The following is a 22,479-nucleotide window of genomic DNA, read 5'->3' as shown; positions in this document are numbered from 1 at the left end:
ATTCATATCCTTTGCTCATTTTTAAAGTCAGATTATTGTCATTATTCTGCTATTGAATTATATGTGTTTCTTACATATTTTGGATATAAATTCCTTATCAGATATACGATTTGCAAATATTTTCTCCCATTTGTAGGTTGCCTTTTCATTTTATTGATTGTTTCTCTTGCTGTGTAGAAGCTTTTTAATTTGATGTAGTTCTGCTTATTTGTTTTTGCTTTTATTGCTTATGATTTTGGTGTCATATCCCAAAAGTCCTTGCTAAGACAAACGGGCACTTTTACTGGTTACTTCTAGGAGTTTGCTTTATGTCTTATATTTTAGTCTTTAGTCCACTTCAAATTAATTTCTTGAGTTGTGTAAAGTAGGGATCAGTTTCATTCTTTTGATGTGGATATCCATTTATTGCAGCACCACTTATTTGAAAGACCATCTTTTCCACCACTGACTATTCTTGGCTCCATTTTCAAATATTCATTTACCATATGTTGTTGTTCAGTCACTCAGTTATGTCCAACTCTTTGCGACTCAATGAACTACAGCTCACTGGCTTCCCTGTCCTTCACCATCTCCCAGAGCTTGCTCAAACTCATGTGTATTGTCAGTGATGCCATCCAACCATCTCATCCTCTGTCATTCCCTTCTCCTCCTGCCTTCAATCTTTCCCAGCATCTGGGTCTTTTCCAATGAGTCGGCTCGTTGCATCAGGTGGCCAAAGTACTGGAGTTTCAGCTTCAGCATCAGTCCTTCCAATGAGTATTCAGGGCTGATTTCCTTTAGGATGGACTGGTTGGATCTCCTTGCAGTCCAAGAGACTCTCAAGAGTCTTCTCCAACACCATAGTTCAAAAGCATCAATTCTTCAGTGCTCAGCTTTCTCCACAGTCCAACTTTCACATCCATGCATGACTACTGGAAACACCATAGCCTTGACTAAATGGACCTTTGTTAGCAAAGTAATGTCTCTGCTTTTTAATATGCTGTCTAGGTTAGTCATAACTTTCCTTCCAAGAAGTAAGTTTCTTTTAATTTCATGGCTGCAATCACCATCTGCAATGATTTTGGAGCCCCCCAAAATAAAGTCAGCCACTGTTTCCACTGTTTCCCCATCTGTTTGCCATGAAGTGATGGAACCGGATGCCATGATCTTCGTTTACTGAATGTTGAGCTTTAAGCCAACTTTTTCACTCTCCTCTTTCACTTTCATCAAGAGGCTCTTTAGTTCTTCTTCTCTTTATGCCATAAGGATGGTGTCATCTGCATGTCTGAGATTACTGATATTTCTCCCAGCAATCTTGATTCCAGCTTGTGATTCAACCTGCCTGGCATTTCTCCTGATGTACTCTGCATATAAGTTAAATAAGCAGGGTGACAATATATAGCCTTGACATACTCCTTTCCCGATTTGGAACCAGTCTGTTGTTTCATGTCCAGTTTCATAGTTTGTTGTGATCCACTCAGTCAAAGGCTTTGGCATAGTCAATAAAGCAGAAGTAGGTGTTTTTCTGGAACTCTCTTGCTTTTTTGATGATCCAACAGATGTTGGCAATTGAATCTCTGGTTCCTCTGCCTTTTCTAAATCCAGCCTGAACATCTGGAGGTTCATGGTTCACATACTGTTGAAGACTGGCTTGGAGAATTTTGAGCATTACTTTGCTAGTGTGTGAGATGCGTGCAATTTTGAGATAGTTTGAACATTCTTTGGCATTGCCTTTCTTTGGGATTGGAATGAAAACTGAGCTTTTCCAGTCCTGTGGCCACTGCTGAGTTTTCCAAATTTGCTGGCATATTGAGTGCAGCACTTTCACAGCATCATCTTTTTTGATCTGAAATAGTTCAACTGGAATTCCATCACCTCCACTAGCTTTGTTCGTAGGGATGCTTCCTAAGGCCCGCTTAGCTTCACTTTCCAGGCTGTCTGGCTCTAGGTGACTGATCACACCATTGTGGATATCTGGTTCATGAAGATCTTTTTTGTATGGTTTTGTATATTCTTGCAGCCTCTTCTTAATATCTTCTTCTTCTGTTAGGTCCATACCATTTCTTACCCATGGTATTTAAGATGTGATTTCTAGAGTTTGTCAATATATCTGAAAATGTATATGTGGCTCTAAGTTTTCTTTTTTTCTTCTTTTTGTATTATACCTATTGAGTTCTTACAGACTTTGTTCCATATAGAAAAATTGTTTATCTTCAGCAATACATGAACCGTGAGCTCCCTGATGTTCAAGCTGGTTTTAGAAAAGGCAGAGGAACCAGAGATCAAATTGCCAACATCCGCTGGATCGTCAAAAAAGCAAGAGAGTTCCAGAAAAACATCTATTTATGCTTTATTGACTATGCCAAAGCCTTTGACTGTGTGGATCACAATCAACTGTGGAAAATTCTGAAAGAGATGGGAATACCAGACCACCTGACCTACCTCTTGAGAAATCTGTATGCAGGTCAGGAAGCAACAGTTAGAACTGGACATGGAACAACAGACTGGTTCCAAATAAGAAAAGGAGTATGTCAAGGCTGTATATTGTCACCCTGCTTATTTAACTTCTATACAGAGTACATCATGAGAAACGCTGGACTGGAAGAAACAAGCTGGAATCAAGATTGCCGGGAGAAATATCCCTAACCTCAGATATGCAGATGACACCACCCTTATGGCAGAAAGTAAAGAGGAACTAAAAACCTCTTGATGAAAGTGAAAAAGTTGGCTTAAAGCTCAACATTCAAAAACATAGATCATGGCATCCGGTCCCATCACTTCAGGGCAAACAGATGGGGAAACAGTGGAAACAGCGTCAGACTTTATGTTTTTGGGCTCTAAAATCACTGCAGATGGTGACTGCAGCCATGAAATTAAAAGACGCTTACTCCTTGGAAGAAAAGTTATGACCAACCTAGATAGTATATTCAAAAGCAGAGACATTACTTTGCCAACTAAGGTCCGTCTAGTCAAGGTTACGGTTTTTCCAGTGGTCATGTATGGATGTGAGAGTTGGACTGTGAAGAAGGCTGAGAGCCAAAGAACTGATGCTTTTGAACTATGGTGTTGGAGAAGATTCCTGAGAGTCCCTTGGACTGCAAGGAGATCCAACCAGTCCATTCTGAAGGAGATCAACCCTCGGATTTCTTTGGAAGGAATGATGCTAAAGCTGAAACTCTAGTACTTTGGCCACCTCATGCGAAGAGTTGACTCACTGGAAAAGACTCTGAAGCTGGGAGGGATTGGGGGCAGGAGGAGAAGGGGACGACCGAGGATGAGATGGCTGGATGGCATCACGGACTCGATGGATGTGAGTGTGAGTGAACTCCGGGAGTTGGTGATGGACAGGGAGGCCTGGCATGCTGCAATTCATGGGGTCGCAAGAGTCGGACACGACTGAGTGACTGAACTGAACTGAATGTAAGTGTTAAAATCTGTATTGAAAAAAATAGCATGTTTTCTGTTGAATTCCTGCCTTGTATCAGCACACATTCTACAAGATACCTAAGGGTTGAAGATATTGGTAAAAATCTAATAAATTGAATACACTTCCCAACAAAAGAAGTAATTGTAGTGAATTTAAAGCAATTTAATTCTATTCATGGAATTTTTTATTGAGCTCTTCCCTGAGAGCAGATGGCAGCATTTGCTGCAGGATTGGAGGGAAAGGAGCCAATAGTAACCTCCCTTGGCACCTTCTGACCATCTGCAGTTACCTCTTAAATTCCTATTAAATTACAGTATCTGATCTGAAAATTTAAGTCTTCTTTTAAAAAGTGATTAAGAGGAAGGAAAAAAAAAAGAGAGAAAATGAAACTAATGCAAAATCAGCCTTAGAATCAGAGAGTCACAGAGAAGCCATTGAAGGATTAAAGATGACCTTCTCTGAGGACACACTCTTCTTCTCCTAGACTTCTGTCACACTATCCCAGCTGATACAGAAGCAAGTCACAAGGCTGAGGTCACGTGAGTGCTGTGCTGTAGGGCTGCTGGCTCCACGCTCCCATGGAAGCATGCCCTAGAGCCCTGCACATGGGTTGTTCTGCAACTAGGCTGAGATGGAAGACAGCTCTGCCTTTACTAAGAAACTAGTGGAAATGGTCTGACACTTAGATGTATTTTATTCTTTTTTTTTTTTTAACTATTTTTTTTTTTTAGTTTTTTATTTTTTTAATTTTAAAATCTTTAATTCTTACATGCATTCCCAAACATGAACCCCCCTCCCACCTCCCTCCCCATAACATCTTTCTGGGTCATCCCCATGCACCAGCCCCAAGCATGCTGCATCCTGCGTCAGACATAGACTGGCGATTCAATTCACATGATAGTATACATGTTAGAATGTCATTCTCCCAAATCATCCCACCCTCTGCCTCTCCGAGTCCAAACGTCCGCTATACACATCTGTGTCTTTTTTGCTGTCTTACATACAGGGTCATCATTGCCATCTTTCTAAATTCCATATATATGTTAGTATACTGTATTGGTGTTTTTCTTTCTGGCTTACTTCACTCTGTATAATAGGCTCCAGTTTCATCCATCTCATCAGAACTGATTCAAATGAATTCTTTTTAACGGCTGAGTAATACTCCATTGTGTATATGTACCACAGCTTTCTTATCCATTCATCTGCTGATGGACATCTAGGTTGTTTCCATGTCCTGGCTATTATAAACAGTGCTGCGATATTCTAATTCTAGTTCGGTTTCTCTAGCTAGTTGCATAGACAGTTTACTTAATCTAAGTATCAGTTTCCTAGAAGGGTTGTTGTGAAGATGATGCATAAAACAGCCAGAATTCTGCCTGGAGTTGGCAATTTTTGGATAAATTGTAGAGATAATGATAATGGTGGTGGTGGTAATGATGAGGAAAAAGAGGAAGAGGAAGATAAAGATGAGGAAGATGGTTTAGAGAAACAAACATCAGGCTTCCCTGGTGGCTCAGTCAGTAAAGACTCCACCTGAAATGCGGGAGACCTGTGTTCGATCCCTGGGTTGGGAAGATCCCCTGGAGGAGGGCATGGTAACCCACTCCAGCATTCTTGCCTGGAGAATCCCATGGACAGAGGAGCCTGGTAGGCTACAGTCCTTGGGATTACAAAGAGTTGAATACGACTGAGCGACTAAGCATAGCACAGCATTGGCCAAGGTTGGATTTTGCCTAAACTTTGGATGAACCCAGATCACTACCCAAATTAAGTATTATCTTCATGGCACTGAATTTCACCAGGCATTACAATGCACCTTCCTGTTTTTATAAGATTTCTCTCTCTCCTTGTCTCTCTCTCTCTCTCACACAGACACTGTCATCTTTAATCTCATATTAAACCTCATAAAAACAAAGAATGGTCGTCTTCAAACAAAATTGAATTATTATAAAACACATTTGGATGAAACAATTTCAATTTTAAATTAGATTTTCTTTATTTACTTTTTTAAAGGAGTGAGAATTTGCCATATGTAAGACATTTCAAACATTCTAAAAGAACAGGAAAACGTGTAACAAATTTAGCAGATGATCTTGGCTTTTGACTATTTTCTACATTGAAAAATAAAATCAGTAAATATTTTTGCCTAAGATTACAAAAATGTTTAGCCATGTATATCACTCAAGGTGATTTATATTATAGCAGTAGCTTTTTCTGAGACATCCTCAAATGAAGGCACTAGCTTAATGGTGGGGAGAAAACAATGGCAACCCACTCCAGTACTCTTGCCTGGAGAATCCCAGGGACAGAGGAGCCTGTTGGGTGCCGTCTATGGGGTCACGCAGAGTCGGACACAACTGATGCCACTTAGCAACAGCAGCAGCTTAATGGTGGAAGATAGAGAAATTGAGCAGAGAAGGCAATGGTACCCCACTCCAGTATTCTTGCCTGGAAAATCCCATGGACAGAGGAGCCTTGTAGGCTGCAGTCCATGGTCGCTGGGAATCAGACACGACTGAGCGACTTCACTTTCCCTTTTCACTTTCATGCATTGGAGAGGGAAATGGCAACCCACTCCACTGTTCTTGCCTGGAGAATCCCAGGGATGGGGGAGCCTGGTGGGCTGTGGTCTATGGGGTTGCACAGAGTCGGACACAACTGAAGTGACTTGGCAGCAGCAGCAGCAGCAGCAGAGAAGTTGAGGCTCAGAGACAGCGTAGAACAAACTTATAGGTTTCATTTGGGAATCGTTGTGAGTAGGGTGGGAGTGATACATAGGGTGGCTTGGTATATAAAACCACTCAGGTAAAGAATTCTCCTCCTAAATGCAGGAGACCAATCCTTGGGTCAGGAAGATCCCCTGGAGAAGAAAATGGCAAACCACCCCAGTCAGTATCCTTGCCTGGAAAATCATGGACAGAGGAGTCTGATGGGCTGTATAATCCATGGGATCACAAACGAATTAGACATGACTTAGCAACTAAACAAACAAAAACTATATATATAACTACATTGCAAGCTCAACTGAATTTTCTTTTAGTCATACTGCTGCTTATATTTCCATTAGTGCTTACTTAATAACATCATAATTAACTATATTTTCTCTTCCACTGAACTTCATATTTTTGTAAAATGGTACATCAGTGTGGAATGGGGTGGAAGGTCTGGGTGGCAAAATTGTACTGTGTTTCCTAGGCTGGTTTGGAACATAGTGGGCACTCAATGAATGCTTGAATAAATAATTGAATAGATGATTGAATGAGAGAGACTTTTAGAGACTTGAAAATACCTTGTTCTGAAAATGAACAAAGTAACATGCTTTCTGTTTTCATTTTCCCCAAATATATAATTGGTCAATGATTGGCTTATGTAAGGCTGGTAGCAGCCTACCACATGCCAGAACTGGGCTGTTTCATAACCAGAATGCTTGTGAAAGTGGTCTGAAGTGGGTGGTAAACATTGTAAAACAGAATACCGACTGTGCTGTAGGCCTACAGTAGTCATTTGGTGTGTGTGTGTTGGGGGGCGGGGCTTTGAGGAAATTTAATAATAAAATTCAAGATTGCCATCAAGTTTATTAACTCAAAACTTTAGGAATTTATTATTTTCAAAAAAGTTTTTTTTGGCAAATAGTATGCTGACAGTTGAGCACATGGCAATAAAATGGATAATTAAGATTACTAGGAGAAGAAAATTCGCACATAGGGTTATTATATTAGAACTTTTTGAATGAGTAATGCACTCACAGAAATAAGCTTTATTGCAGAAAACAGATTAACAAATTTATCATCTGCGTAGTAGATGTTCTTGTTGAATGCTGAGGCTACTGGGAAATAAGATGGAAAGGACATTTGAAGTGTGTTCTGTTCACAATCCTTAATTAAATCATGTTTTCCTCACATCCTTGTATGTGGATAACATAATGTCTGGAAACTTCCCCTTCTGTATCTTGAGATGCAAGTATTTTCTCCTTACGGTCGATATCAGTTTGGAGCCCTGTACAACTAACTTTGGACAAGTTTATCTTCTTTACTCACTTTGTAAACTATCAGCTGTAAATTGTCACAGATTGCAATTTGGAGTTAAAGAAAAAAGAATGAAGAAATGCAGCTTGAAGGCAGGATGTGGATAGTCCGTTACAGGTGTCATTCTTTCAAGTCAGGCATTCTTAATGGGTTTGCAGGTAAAAGTTAATTCTTAAGATGTTTCTGTATTCCAAATCTCTTCTATCAAATGGGTATCAGATTTGGGCTGCTTCCAAAAACAGGACAGCAAAATGCCTATGATGATATGATCCAAAGAAGAGTTGAGTACAAACTATGACTATTCCCTCTCAGAGCATAGGACTAAAGATGACTGGTAGTCCATACCCTTGGGAGAAGTACCTGTGGTTTAACTTCCTTCACTGAACACTTTCATAGCATCAGATGTGCTACACAGTATTTGTCGATTGTTTCCTAGTGGCACAGGGAGCCAGGTTAATTCTGCTAAGCCTCATCTAATAGAAGGTGACCACAGGCTATGGAGTAGTGGAAAGAACATCATCCTTGAAATATATCAGAGTTTTGACTCTATCTCTGCCAGCTGGAAATCTTTGCAAGTCACTTGGACACTCTGAGACTCCATTTCTCCACCTGTTCTATCAACCATAGGGTTATCATGAACATTAAATGAGATGACCTATATACAATTATATGTAAATCGTATATGTAAAAAGTAAAAAGTATTATTTTTTCTAGTTATAGTGAGTCTTATCCTGGGTATATGTTAAAAGGCTACATAAGAATTTTTTACTAAATTAAAAACATTCTAAATTTCCTCTTTTTGACACATCTCATTTCAGTTCAGTCGCTCAGTCGTGTCCGACTGTTTGCGACCCCATGAATCGTAGCACGCCAGGCCTCCCTGTCCATCACCAACTCCCGGAGTTCACTCAGACTCATGTCCATCGAGTCAGTGATGCCATCCAGTCATCTCATCCTCTACCATCCCCTTCTCCTCCTGCCCCCAATCCCTCCCAGCATCAAAGTCTTTTCCAATGAGTCAACTCTTCGCATGAGGTGGCCAAAGTTCTGGAGTTTCAGCTTTAGCATCATTCCTTCCAAAGAAGTCCCAGGGCTGATTTCCTTCAGCATGGACTGGTTGGATCTCCTTGCAGTCCAAGGGACTCTCAAGAGTCTTCTCCAACACCACAGTTCAAAAGCATCAATTCTTCAGTGCTCAGCCTTCTTCACAGAAAAAAGATCTCTTGAACTTAAAGAAGATTCCTTGGTAATCTGGTTAGAAAATTTAAAAAGTAAAACAAGAACAATTTCATTTCTCTTGGGTTTTTACAATCTTTGTGTGAGAAATGTTTCCCTGGGTCTTTGCTACAACCCAACAGAACTGGACAAGGAGTCAGAGGACCTGGGTCTTTGTCCAAAGCCATCATTAACTGTATGACTCTGGCAGGTTCTATCACCTCTCTGAGCTTGTTTCCCAAACAGTAAAATAATAGGAATAGTGTTACCTGATTTGCTTATCTCACAGAATTATTGTGGAAAGCAAGTGAGAAAATGGAGGTGAGCGACTTGCTGCTGCTATGCTGCTCACATGAGTCTATGAGACCCCATGAACTGTAGCTCACCAGGTTCCTCTTTCCATGGGATTTCCCAGGCAAGAATACTGCAGTGTGTTGCCATATCCTTCTCCAGGGATCTTCTTGACCCAGGGATTGAACCTAAGTCTCCTGCATCTCCTGCATAGGCAGGAGGATTCTTTTACCACTGAGCCACATGGGAAGCCTGTAAACTGCTTAATCGGTTCTAATAAAATTCCTCTTAAGCATAGCATTCTGCATCATTCCTCCAACATTACTAATAATAGTTTGCTAAAATTTAAATGGACTTGACTATAATAAGGCTAGTTTTTCATTTTGGGAGTATGTTTTCCAAATGTACACTTAAATGAAACCATTATATCAATGTTTGTACGCAAGGTCAGCAAGAAATGGTACTAAAACACGTAATAGCTTTAGAAAAGTAGCTATTCAAATGGAAGTGGAATGCATTATCTCAAAATATTAGAGGATAGACCATTAGCTGTTTGGTTATTATTGCTAAAAAATAGTTTTATTTCTATAAATAAAATTATCTTAGTATTATAGGCAATCATTTTCAAACATCAGAGCAGCTTGGTGTTGGTGACTTTGTTTGACACAACCTAAGATGAAATGAAAAAGGATAAATTCCCCAGAAAAATTTAGTCAACTTATACAAACAAGTTAGTACTGTACCCCACCTATCAAAATTTATGACACTTCTTTAATTTCCTGATTAACTGACTCAAATCACCGTTCAGAAGGTTCTTTGTGCCTTGGATTATCTAAGCAGTTTATATTAATCCCATAAATCAGATAATTGGTAACTAAATGTCTAATTTTCTTTGTGCTATGCTGATAAGACTTCTAAGGTGAGCTTAGTTTCAGAACAAAGACAGATTCACAAAGGAGGAACAGCACATCAGGAAAATGATCCCCCCCCCCCCCCCCATTATCTGGGCCTTTGACATTTTCATCTTAAGCAGAAAAGCCATTTAGTAAATCAAACTTAGGTATTCATCTTCTCTCTCCCCTGTGTGCTTCTGAAATAGTTTACTGCCAAAATGTCTTGAGGTTATATGCTGATAGGCCCTGTGTAAATGTATACTGTTGGGACGGGGGGAGGGAAAGCTATAACTCATATGTTACTGGGCATACTGCCATTGAAAATATTTCAATGGATGGACTTTGTAGGAAAGAACTATGAGCAATATCAGAATGTTTGAAATACTTAACAGGGAACCAAGAGAAACATTAAGTAAATGGAATAGCTCATTTGTAATGTGCCAGGTAATACCTGTTTGGGTCTGGAGAGCAAGAGCGAGTTATTTCTGTTCTTATCAACCAAGCACTTTTTAATAGTCAGCACTGGGTGTGAAGACTTCATCCACCTATCACTTTGTGCCATCAATGGTCATGAAGAAAGATCAGATCACAAGTAGTACAAACTCCAAGAAAGAGAGTAGAGCGTGCTGTTGATAAAGCAGAGGTTCTTCCACTGAGCCCTAGAAGGAATTGTGAAAACAACTTGAGGTCGAAATTTTCAAACACAGGGCAGGTTGTGGCTAAAGAGGTAAGAGACTTGTGCCGGCAATAATTTACCACTGGCATTTGAGGAAGAGACAAATAAACATGGTTAAGATTACTCTTTGGCAAGAGTGGGTATGTATGTGTGTATGGCTGATTCAGTTTGCTGTGCAACTGAAACTAGCATGGCGTTGTGAATCAACTGTCCTCCAATAAAAAAATAATAAAAAGATACTTTTTGGTTATGTTTATACCAGTGTGAATGTCACAGAACTGATTGCAACTCTGACCACCAAGGCAAGAAAATGGTATATAATATTTGGGTTATCAAAGAATTGAGTAAATAACTGAGACTTGTATAAGACAAAATCTGTCAGAAAGCTGTGCCATCTCTTGTGCCATCAAGAGAGTTCTTAACTTGTATTTGCAACTCTAAGCTGCTTATAAAGTAAAGACGACAGAGTATAGATTCGGTGAAGCCAGAAATAGGCAGAGAACTATCCACACAAGCACCCGATGCAGGATTTGCCATTTAGATTCCTCCATTTGATGGTGGTTCTCAGTTCTTTATATGCTTGACGCCAAGAACTCCTAAAAAAAAAAAAGCATGCTTTCTTTCCTATTTTTTCTGTCTTTACCTTGGCAAGGACTCACTCAAAGTAGCCTAGGAATTTACCTAATTCATTTAATTTGAGACAACTGGAACTATAACTCTAGTTTAAAATCCCAAATATTCGTTAAAATCCTGTTACCTACATTGGGTTAAGCTTCACTGTGAAATACTGAAGATGGCCTTTGGACCCTCTGGTCATCTTGTTTAAGGTTCTATTGGGCAAATTCTTTTGCTCTGTCCTGAAATCTCTGTAACAGCACTTCTGTTAAGCACTGTTTCTCAAACTTTCATGTGCATACAAATCATTTGAGGACTTTGTTAAAAAGTAGATTGTAAGTAAGTAAGACAAGTGAGGATAGGGCCTGAGATTCTTTATTTCCAGGAAGCTTCCAGGTTGACCATGTTGGCCCAAGGGTAGACTTTGAGGAGGAAGACACTAAATTTTTGACTTTTCTACACCATTTCCTCCACCCATGGAAAGAAGACTAGTTTATCTAATTGGTGAGAGAGCAAGAATCTGACATTGGTTCAACCGTGATCCTCCTGTGAAGGCAGACAAAGGAGCAGAGACCCCTTATTGCATATGGCAGCATCTTTTGCCCTCTCCCTTCGCAACTGCCCTGCCAAGGAGTGGAAGTTTTCTTCTCTATCTGGCAGAGCTCTGGGCAGTTTCTGCCTGTGGGGACAGGGAACGCACAGCTGGGCCTATGGCAGACGGTTCTGGAAAGTCGGTATACCTGGTAAATCTGCATTTTAGGAAGCCCTTTTGGCTTCGGTCAAAATATTCTAAATCCAGCTTCATCAGCAATCGAATTGACCTTCTGACCTTTCATTTGAATCCTCCTTTCATTTCTCAGTTTGTTCTGAACCCAGTAGGGAAGGGAGGGTAATTAATTAGTCCTTTAAATTCCAGTGAATACTGCAGAAACCCTGGCCTCATGATACAGGAGCTCATTGTGGCTTCATGGATGCCAGACCATAATTATTATCTTTGTGGGATCTTCAGCTCCTTTCCCCCTCAATGTCAAGGGTAAGACAAGGATGACAGTTATTTTGAATAAGGTTTTAAAAATGAGGGCACCTGTCTTGCTGTTGCTGGACTTCTTATATCTTCAGAACCTGCTGAAATTTAGGTCCCCTTAAAATGCTGGAATTCAGATGAGAGGAGAAGCCTGTTTTACCTATGGACCCCCTGGGAAAGTCCTATGGCTCAGAGCAGTACAGGTGTCAGGCTTTTGCCTAAAAGAATAGGGTGCTATTTTAAGGAGGTTACAGGCTCTAAGAGCTAAGCTGTAACAACAACGGCTCTAGTTTGGTTTAATTCTATCCATTGAGTCTCCTCTTTGGACACCTTGTAGTACCAATTACTCCTCCACCAACTTAGAAATTTGTCTGTCACTCAGCCTCACATGGTGATGTTGCCTTTAAACCTGTTTGACACAAAGTCTAGACCCTCAGGCAGCCATTGAAAATCATCCAATTTTGTGTTCTCTTTTATAGGAACTGGATTTGTGGCATATTTGGAAGAATATGGGCCACAGTGTTAAACCAAAATTCAAATATCAGCCCTGTCTATTATTAGCTAGATGCTTTAGAGTCTAGGGCTTGTTTAACCTTTCTGAGCTCTTGGTCATAACTTTCCTTCCAAGGAGTAAGCATCTTTTAATTTCATGGCTGCAGTCACCATCCGAAGTGATTATGGAGCCCAGAAAAATAAAGTCTGACACTGTTTCCCCATCTATTTCCCATGAAGTGATGGGACCAGTTGTCATGATCTTTGTTTTCTGAATGTTGAGCTTTAAGCCAACTTTTTCACTCTCCTCTTTCACTTTCATCAAGAGGCTATTTAGTTCCTCTTCACTTTCTGCCATAAGAGTGGTGTCATCTGCATATCTGAGGTTAGGGATATTTCCCTCGGCAATCTTGATTCCAGCTTGTGCTTCTTCCAGCCCAGCATTTCTCATGATATATTCTGCATAGAAGTTAAATAAGCAAGGTGACAGTATACAGCCTTGACATATTCCTTTTCCTATTTGGAACCAGTCTGTTGTTCCATGTCCAGTTCTAACTGTTGCTTCCTGACCTGCATACAGGTTTCTCAAGAGGCAGGTCAGGTGGTCTGGTATTCCCATCTCTTTCAGAATTTTCCACAGTTTCTTGTGATCCACACAGTCAAAGGCTTTGGCATAGTCAATAAAGCATAAATAGATGTTTTTCTGGAACTCTCTTGCTTTTTCGATGATCCAGTAGATGTTGGCAATTTGATCTCTGGTTCCTCTGCCTTTTCTAAAACCAGCTTGTGAAATTAAAAGATGCTTACTCCTTGGAAGGAAAGTTAGGACCAACCTAGATATTCAAAAGCAGAAACATTACTTTGCCAACAAAGGTCCATCTAGTCAAGGCTATGGTTTTTCCAGCAGTCATATACGGATATGAGAGTTGGACTGTGAAGAAAGCTAAGCGCTAAAGAATTGATGCTTTTAAACTGTAGTGTTGGAGAAGACTCTTGAGAGTCCCTTGGACTATCAAAGGAAATCAGTCCTGAATATTCATTGGAAGGACTGATGCTGAAGCTGAAACTCCAATACTTTGGCCACCTGATGTGAAGAAATGACTCACTGGAAAAGCCCCTGATGCTGGGAAAGATTGAAGGCTGAAGGAGAAGGGGACGACAGAGGATGGGATGGCTGGATGGCATCACCAACTCAATGGACATGAGTTTGAGTAAGCTACGGGAAGATAGGAAAGCCTGGCCTGCTGCAGTCCATGGGGTCACAAAGAGTTGGACATGACTGAGCTACTAAACTGAACTACTAGTAATATTATAACATTTTAATTCAACCTTTGCCTTGTGCTATTCTCCAAGCTTTAGGAGATCATGACCTCCAATGTCTACTTCCTGTCATAATCCACAGGAAAATCCAAATACAAGCATTGTCTGAGTTCAGTTGCTTTCTAATCTTGACATCAACTTATCAAAATAAAGTCAAGTAGTAATGTGCCTCAAAATAATATGTTCATGTCAGGGAGGAAGAAATTTTCCTCTATGCTTCTGGGATATTTTGTCTGGGATAAGAAATAAATTGCCATGAAATACATTAACAGGAAAACATCAAACAAAAGTTTAATAGCAGGTATACATGGGAGAGGCCCAGAAGAACTGATAAATTTGCCAAAATGACTGAAAACCTCACTTTAAATATTATCTTCAGCTAAAGACAAAAGAGGAGGTTAGCGGCAGTGGTTTGGGATTTCGAGGGGGAGAAAGACTATCCACGTGAAGATAGAAAAGCAATTATTTGGGAAATAAAAGCTTGCTGGGCTTCATGGAGACAATGTGACAAAGAGTGGACTCTGATCTCTAGGCCTTGCTGAGTTCCCCCCACCAACCCTAGCCCTTATTCTTAATGGATATCTCTGGTGATAGCTCTGTTCTGGAAGAGGCCCTCTATCTAAATTTTTTTTTAAGGCAGTTAGGAGGAAGGCCAAAATTCCTTCTTGAGTCCTTTGGGCCTTGATATTTTTCAGCTCAAAATAGTCTACATGCCAAAGAGATATTTTGTGGTGACAAGTTTTGCTTGCCTGTGTACACAATTTAGAATTTTCTGTTATGTTAATGGTTCTACTAATATCTTTCATTCTCTTGATACTTTAAATACAGTAAATATATGGCAAGGTGTCTCTGAAGACTTAATATTTGAGGTTAAGAGCGATTCTATGAGGGACTTCCCTGGTGGTCCAGTGATTAAGATTCTGCGCTTCCATCGCAGGGAGCATGGGTTCAATCCCTGTTTGAAGAACTAAGATCCTGTATGCCATGCAGCATGGCCAGAAAAAAGAGATAATAGGTAAGTGAACTCAAGACTACCAGATAATTTCAGTCCTTCCATATTGAAAGAGAACAGATACTCAAGCTTGGCAACAGGTTGCTACCTCTTATGATCAAAACATGAGGAAGTTATTAAGAACATTGAAATGAGACCTGACAGGTTTGATAGTAATATGCAAAGCAGTGTTACAATATACAAGTGTGTTACAATGAGAAACATCTTCCTTTTTCTTCTTTAAATGCCCACAAGGAAGGTGCATAACCAGTCTCTTAAACTCATTACTTGTTTTAATTTCTTGACATCATTTGCTGCTATCTCACCTTCGTGGAAAGAACACCTGTGAGAACCAACAATAGCACTCACTTTTAAAGACTTTATGGTAAACAAATATGAATTGTTGTAACCAGTCAAAGTCAAAGCTCTGATTTCATAGAAAATTAAGAGGTACATATATTTAGTAGGTTTTCTTTATGGAGATGGGGATGGTGAAGGTAATGCCATTTGATAAAGATCATACTAACTATAAAAATTTGAACTGTTGGAGAAATTATTTTTTAAAACTATTTGATCAAGAGAATGATTTTTTAAAAAGAGGTATTGTTTCAACATAATTTGGCAATTGACAGAAATCTACATTTCTTCAAGGCAGTGCTCTTTATTTGTTTGGTTCTCTGACATGTATATGTCAGATGCCAAATGCCTAGAACTATACCTGATACTCAGCAGCGTTCAATAAATACTTGCTAAATGAACTCATGTATCAGTTTTTTAATATGTGACCAGTCATGCTATTAATGGAGAAGGAAATGGCAACCCACTACAGTATTCTTGCCTGGAGAGTCCGGTGGACGGGGGTGCCTGGTGAGCTGCTGTCCATGGGGTCACACAGAGTCAGACACAACTGAAGCGACTTAGCATGCACGCATGAATGCGTTGGAGAAGGAAATGGCAACCCACTCCAGTATTCTTGCCTGGAGAATCCCATGGACTGAGGAGCCTGGTAGGTTACAGTCCACGGGATTGCAAAGAGTCGGACAAGACTAAATGACGTCACTTTCAGTTTCAATCATGTTAAGACAAAGAGCACTTATTGTCCTTCACTTGTCAAACTGATGAATTTTTAAAACCTTTTTCTTTAAAAGAGAAATGAAAAAAGAGAAAAGAAAATTTCCATTTTCACAAGTGTGACCATTCATTCCTCTGAGTGGAGAGAAATATGAGAACACACTCAAATAAGTTCAAACTTAATTGCAACTCAACTCTGTCCTGCTCTTGGCACAGAATGAGACAAGCCAAACAAGTCAGTTCAGAACCTCTGTTCCAACAGTGACTCAGGGATCTGGGTTGCTTTCACTTTGAAACTGTCATTTTGGAGGGCTTCTAGGCATGTGGATAGCAGAGAGGAATGTGGACAACTCACCAGAACTTTTTAATTGGCTTGGGCTAGTAAGAAGGTTTCCTTCAACTCAAATCCCCATTAATGGGGACTCAGCCATATCATTTCCTCCTTGCTGCAAAGATGGCTGGGAAATGTAGTGACTATTGTCTCTTCCATGGTGAATATCAATAGCTCAACAGTGCAGACTTGATGTTGCACCATAGTTTAAAATATAAATTGTTACATTTTAGAGGCAGAATCTGAGAGTGGGCTAAGAGACACTCTATCATTTGCATATACTGGTATTTTCTGTTTTTTCAGCCAACTGAAAAGTGATTCCAGATTTTCATTCTCAACAGATTGGCATTTCTTTTGGTCCTGTTTAAATGTATCTCTTCCAATGGGCTAGTGGTTTATTATCAGCTTCCATTGTTTTTTCTCTACTGTTATTAACAGAGTATGCTTTCTTTGACCCTGGTTTCAACCAGCCATACTGACATGTGATCTGGACAAATGTGTCATTAATTTTCTTTAACTGATCCTGGAACTTGGCTAATTATATTTATATAGTAGATGTATTTTTACCTCCAGAACATGGAATGAGAAACTAAAAATATTTTACTCAGCAAATTAAGAGAACATTGAAAATTAATAAACAAAAAACAATAGCAGCAACAGCAAGAACAACAATAAGAGCAAACAATTCTTTGTCCTTGAAGGCATGAGGTCAGTACACACCTTTCCTGATGCTCAAATACCTGTTTTTCTTGTTAGATTGCAGAGAATGGTTTGAGCGGTTTTGTAACTTGTATGTGTCCAAGTATTACACTATGATTTCATGGATTGCTTTGTCTTTTTATCAAAGTGAAAACAACTTTTCTGTACTAATGAAACTGATTTTGTAGCAGTGATTAAATATATTTCTTCATCCTAGGCTAAAATTTTGATCAAATTCCTATGTGATTATCACTCCTTCACATATGTATAGTCTCAGTGATTGTGTAAAGGAGCATTTGGAGCCTGTTGGATCATCCCTAAAATCTAGAGAATCTGATTTGCACAGTCAATTTTCCTTAAGTTATCTGGAAATAATCAATAGCCAAAATATAAGCGTAAACTGCCAGATTCTCTTCTTGCCTCTCAGCAGATTGTGTCAAGCTTTCACCCATTTTCATGATATTATTTTGGCATTCCAAGTTCAAGGGCAATTTCTGATACAAGAATTCTGGCTTTGAATTTTCTGGATATTTTCTTGTTTTAGAAAATGTAGAGCTTTGGATATTTAGGGCTATCTCTTTGGATTATGTTTTGAATATCTCCTAGATGATGTTATACAACTATTTTGAATTAGGTGCATATTTACACATAGGAAACTTGCTGGCCTTCACATTTCCTCACTTTTCTTTTTAAAGTCAACACAGTATTTACTTCTAGAGATTTCCTTTATATATGCTGTGCATCCCCTATACCAAGCTTCCCTATATTTTATATTTCAATATCATAAGATATTGAAAAGACAAAGGAGTAACTGTGGATCCTACAGTCTAGAATCTCCAGGGACTTAACAATTGGGAACATTTACTTCTGTCACTCTCAGAAGAGTAATGGTAGAAAGGAAAGAAATTGAGAGACACTGTGACAAATTTAACATAGAAATGTGTTATGAAGATCTGAGAAAATTGAGTAGAAAAAATTGAGAGTTGTTAACTTGAAAAATGTTAAGTAACATGGCATATAAATCTATTTGGAAAGTTTTTGGCTCATTGGTAATAGATTTTTGGTGTGCTAAACACAATTTTCTTTTGGGGCAGGGGGCAGGAAACAAGGGAGATCAAGGAGTCGAAGCAGAAGGAAGGTTAAATCAGATTAATTTCTTTTTTTGGGGGGGTTTAAAGAATATATTTCTTTAAATATAAGACATTTCTTATGTCTTAATTAGTATAACTGTAAAGTTGAATAGTTCAGTTCAGTTGCTCAGTCGTGTCTGACTCTTTGCAACCCCATGAACTGCAGCACGCCAGGCCTCCCGGTCCATCACCAACTCCTGGAGTTCAGTTGAATAAATGGCTTGTACGTGTTAGTTGCTCAGTCGTGTCCGACTCTTTTTGATGCCATGCACTGTAGCCCACCAGGCTCCTCTGTCCATGGGATTCTCCAGGCAAGAATACTGGAGTGGGTTGCCATTCTCTTCTCCAGGGGATCTTCCCAACATAGGGATCGAACCAGGGATCTCCCGCATTGTAGGCAGATTCTTTACCATCTGAGCCACCACGGGGTACTTAACATTAAAATGTGCTTTTTTTTTTCTGTTTTTAATTTATTTTTAAAATTTTACTTTACAATACTGTATTGGTTTTGCCATACATCAACATGAATCTGCCACAGGTGTACACATGTTCCCAATCCTGAACCCCTCTCCCACCTCCCTCCCCATACCATCTCTCTGGGTCATCTCAGTGCACCAGTCCCAAGCATCCTGTATCCTGCATCGATCCTAGACTGGCGATTCGTTTCTTATATGATATTATACATGTTTCAATGCCATTCTCCCAAATCATCCCACACTCTCCCCCTCCCGTAGAGTCCAAAAGACTGTTCTATACATCTGTGTCTCTTTTGCTGTCTTGCATACAGGGTTATTGTTACCATCTTTCTAAATTCCATATATATGTATTAGTATACTGTATCGGTGTTTTTCTTTCTGGCTTACTTTACTCTGTATAATCAGCTCCAGTTTCATCCACCTCATTAGAACTGATTCAAATATATTCTTTTTAATGGCTGAGTAATACTCCATTGTGTATATGTACCACAGCTTTCTTATCCATTCATCTGCTGATGGACATCTAGGTTGCTTCCATGTCCTGATTAATTTCTAAGTAATGTAGAATTGTAATTGTAGAATTGTTGTCTTGTTGTCAGCCTTCAGATGTCACTAAACAACATTTATATTATGTGTTTCCTTGTGTGTTAGTCTAGCCTAATTTACTTTACTGACTAGGAGGCTTGTGGTAGACATGCTAGTTGCCTACACTGAGTCTATTTTATCTGTCTCTGTGGTATAAGAATTCCATGCTTTTGCTTAAAGTGGCAATGTGCCCAAAATTCCTTGCAACTAGTGGTGGTCATATGACCCATTCTTGGCTGATGAAATGTTAAGTCTACTGGTGGAGCTTCCAAAAAATAAAATCCCATTTTTTCTAATAAAAGGTGAAAAATCTCACTTGACATGTGTCTGTCGTCCTTTGCCCTTTTCCTTTCCTCCTGCCTGGAATGAGAACTTTATACATGAAGGTGCAGCAGCCATCCTGTGATCATAAGACAAAGGATCCCATGTTAAGGATGACAAAATATGGTATAGTAAGAGCTTTTTTCCTTGAACAATTGTTTCAGCCGTGGACTTTCCACCTGTAGAGTCCTTGTAAAATGAGATCTATAGCTTTCTGCTTGTTTAAGCTGCTCTGGTTGGTTTCTGTTCCATGCCACCAAATGCAATCCTAAATGACTCAGCTTAATTTGACAGTGGTTTTGTAGGTTCTACAATAGGATCCTTTCTATTTCCACAGGGAGACTAGAGACCAACTGTTTTATTGTCTCCCTCTGTCTGTGCAGATAATTGAAATTACCAACACACAAAGGCTAAAGTCATCATGAGGGTATCTCCTCTCTGATAGCTGAAACAGTTAACAAGAAGAAATGAAAATGCAATGCTTTTTGTCAAATCATCTTTTCTGCCCTTGATCCCCCTTAACTGCTGTTTCGGAAAATTTTTTTGGACTGTACTGCTTCCCTGTTCTTTACATCCATCAAGGCCATCTTGAGAGTCTCTCCCACCTTGCTGCCTTTCATTCTGGGTTATTACAAACGCATAATTTTCTGGAGACATTTTACAACCTATTTTAGAGCTGAAAGGACCTTAGAAATGCTCTTTCTCCATGTGGAGAGAAAAGAATGAGATAATTGTGCAGGTGAAAATTTCTATGTGAAACAAGACTTATTGTCAGTCTTTGTGTGTGACAAGCACTGATTACAATAGCAAACACTTATGATGTTTTTACTATATTTCCAGCCCAGTACTAAACAAGATTCATGCTTTATTAACATTTCATCCTTCCAACAACATCACAAGAAAGCATCTTCATTTTACAGATGAGGAAACTCAGGCATGGAAAGGTGAAGTAACTTCTCAAGGTCATATATCTAGTCTTGTCTTACTTCAAGGAAGTCTGGGAAATGGAACAGTGAACCACTTATCCTTCACCATAACAGATGTCAAGCAAATAAAAATATCATATGATTATTCTGTTACAGGTTAATAGAAACCTCAACAGTTGCCCTGTCACATGTTAATCGCTTGTAAGTAGTTCGAGGATAGTAAGATCTCCATTCATGCACTCTGTAAATGAGCGGTTACTATATGTCAGGCATTAAGCCACAAATTCCAGTTCTTGCTTTCAGGGAACTTACAGCTTATAGGAGGAGACTGAGAAGCAAAAAGGCAAGTAAGTGCTGTCTTCTATATGTGGGTAGGAGAGGCAGTGGTAGAGAAGGTGTCATAGGCATGGACAGTATGGTCAGCTGAGGACAAAAGGTAGCAAAGAGCACGAAGCACAGTGGCATGTCAGGTGGGCAGTGTGGCTGGACTGTTAACTCAAGGGGTCATATGGCTACAAGTAGGATGTGAGTTTGCTCGATAAGAGAAGTGCGAAGTCATCAAATGGCTTCACTTAGAAGACTGATGTGATCAGATTTATATTATAGGAAAATCACCCTGGCTGTTCTATAGGGGCAATGTCAAAATGAGGTTTTTGATTCTGTCTTTAGAAGACATCATTTCTTTGTTTTTCACATTTTTTGTTTTCATACCACACATGATAAATACTCAACAGAAATTGAGGAAAGAAAAAAGCAGATTCCTTGCTTTATCATAAATACATCAGGACATTGGGATAAGAATGGATTTTTCTGTGTATATTTGGGCAATTTAGAATAAATTGCTTCTGGTGAATATGAGCTAGTCTTATAGATTTGAGACAGAGCAATATTGAGTTTGGCTTCCCCAGTGGCTCAGAGGTAAATAATCCATCTGTAATAAAGGAGACATGGAGATCTGGGTTCGATCCTTGGGTCGGAAAGATCCACTGAAATAGGGAATGGCAACCCACTCAGTATTCTTGCCTGGAAAATCCCATGGACAGAGGAGCCATGTGGGCTACAGTCCATAGGGTTGTAAAGAGTCAGACATGACCGAGCACTCATACATCACACTGATCTTACATCAATATTGAGATTAATGCATTTGTGTACATTTGACTGTGTTGTTCAAAGCTTTCTATGACTGAACAGAAAGTACAATAGGCTTTATAATAATAATAATAATATAATAATAATGCACTCTCTTTTAGCAAACTTACATATAAAAATGAAAAACTTTCTTGCCCTTTCTAAAAGGTCAAGTGCTTTATCCTGAAGGGCACCTCTTTAAGCCACATTCCAAGGCATCCTCATCACAGTTAGAGTTACTTTTCTAAATTAGCAAAAACATCCCAGTGACTACTCTATGTAGTGAGACAAAAAAGTTGTGAGACAAAAAAAAAAAAAAGTTAGGTAATTATGCAAATGAAACCTTCTCCACTTGTGCTAAATAGTAATGATAGTCCTTTGTTCCATGATTCACTGTCATGCTCAGTCCATTCACATGTGTGTGACTGCCCTTTCTGAGCCAACATGGAAGAAGAAAACAAAGCCCCATTTTCAACATCATATCCAGTGATGATGAATGTCTGCAATAAAGTCCATAATATGACACACAATACTTGTACAATAAATACTGAAAAATAAGGACTCATGCTGAAAAGATGTGACCATTTCATTTGTGAATGTCATTTTTTATCTGCAACAAACAGACAACATTTAACTTGATCAAATTTTAAAATTGCAGTTCCTTTTGCAATTCCTGGTCGTGATGTACGCTTGACCTCTCCAGATGATGGATTTATTAATTTGAGTAATATTAAAAAAAGTTTATTACTTGGTGCTAATTCTTTTTTTAAAAAATAATGCTAGTGTCTCACTGAAAGGAAAAAAGAGTCTCATATGATTAACTTCAAATTGGTACAAAGTTATTATTAAATTTTCCTTAAGGTT

The 22,479-nt window shown here is 39.2% G+C and overlaps 1 long non-coding RNA gene across 2 annotated transcripts in view; it reads left to right on the top strand.

The window, feature by feature from the left end:
• LOC138445349 (uncharacterized) overlaps positions 1–22,479 on the top strand; it is an 84,262-nt gene that overhangs the window by 17,813 nt on the left and 43,970 nt on the right. The gene's annotated exons all lie outside the window — the stretch shown is intronic.

The sequence above is a fragment of the Ovis canadensis genome, chromosome 8 (genome assembly GCF_042477335.2).
Source record: "Ovis canadensis isolate MfBH-ARS-UI-01 breed Bighorn chromosome 8, ARS-UI_OviCan_v2, whole genome shotgun sequence".
NCBI lineage: Eukaryota > Metazoa > Chordata > Mammalia > Artiodactyla > Bovidae > Ovis > Ovis canadensis.
Note: the sequence above shows the minus strand (reverse complement) of the source record. Positions and strands in the feature narration are given on the sequence as shown.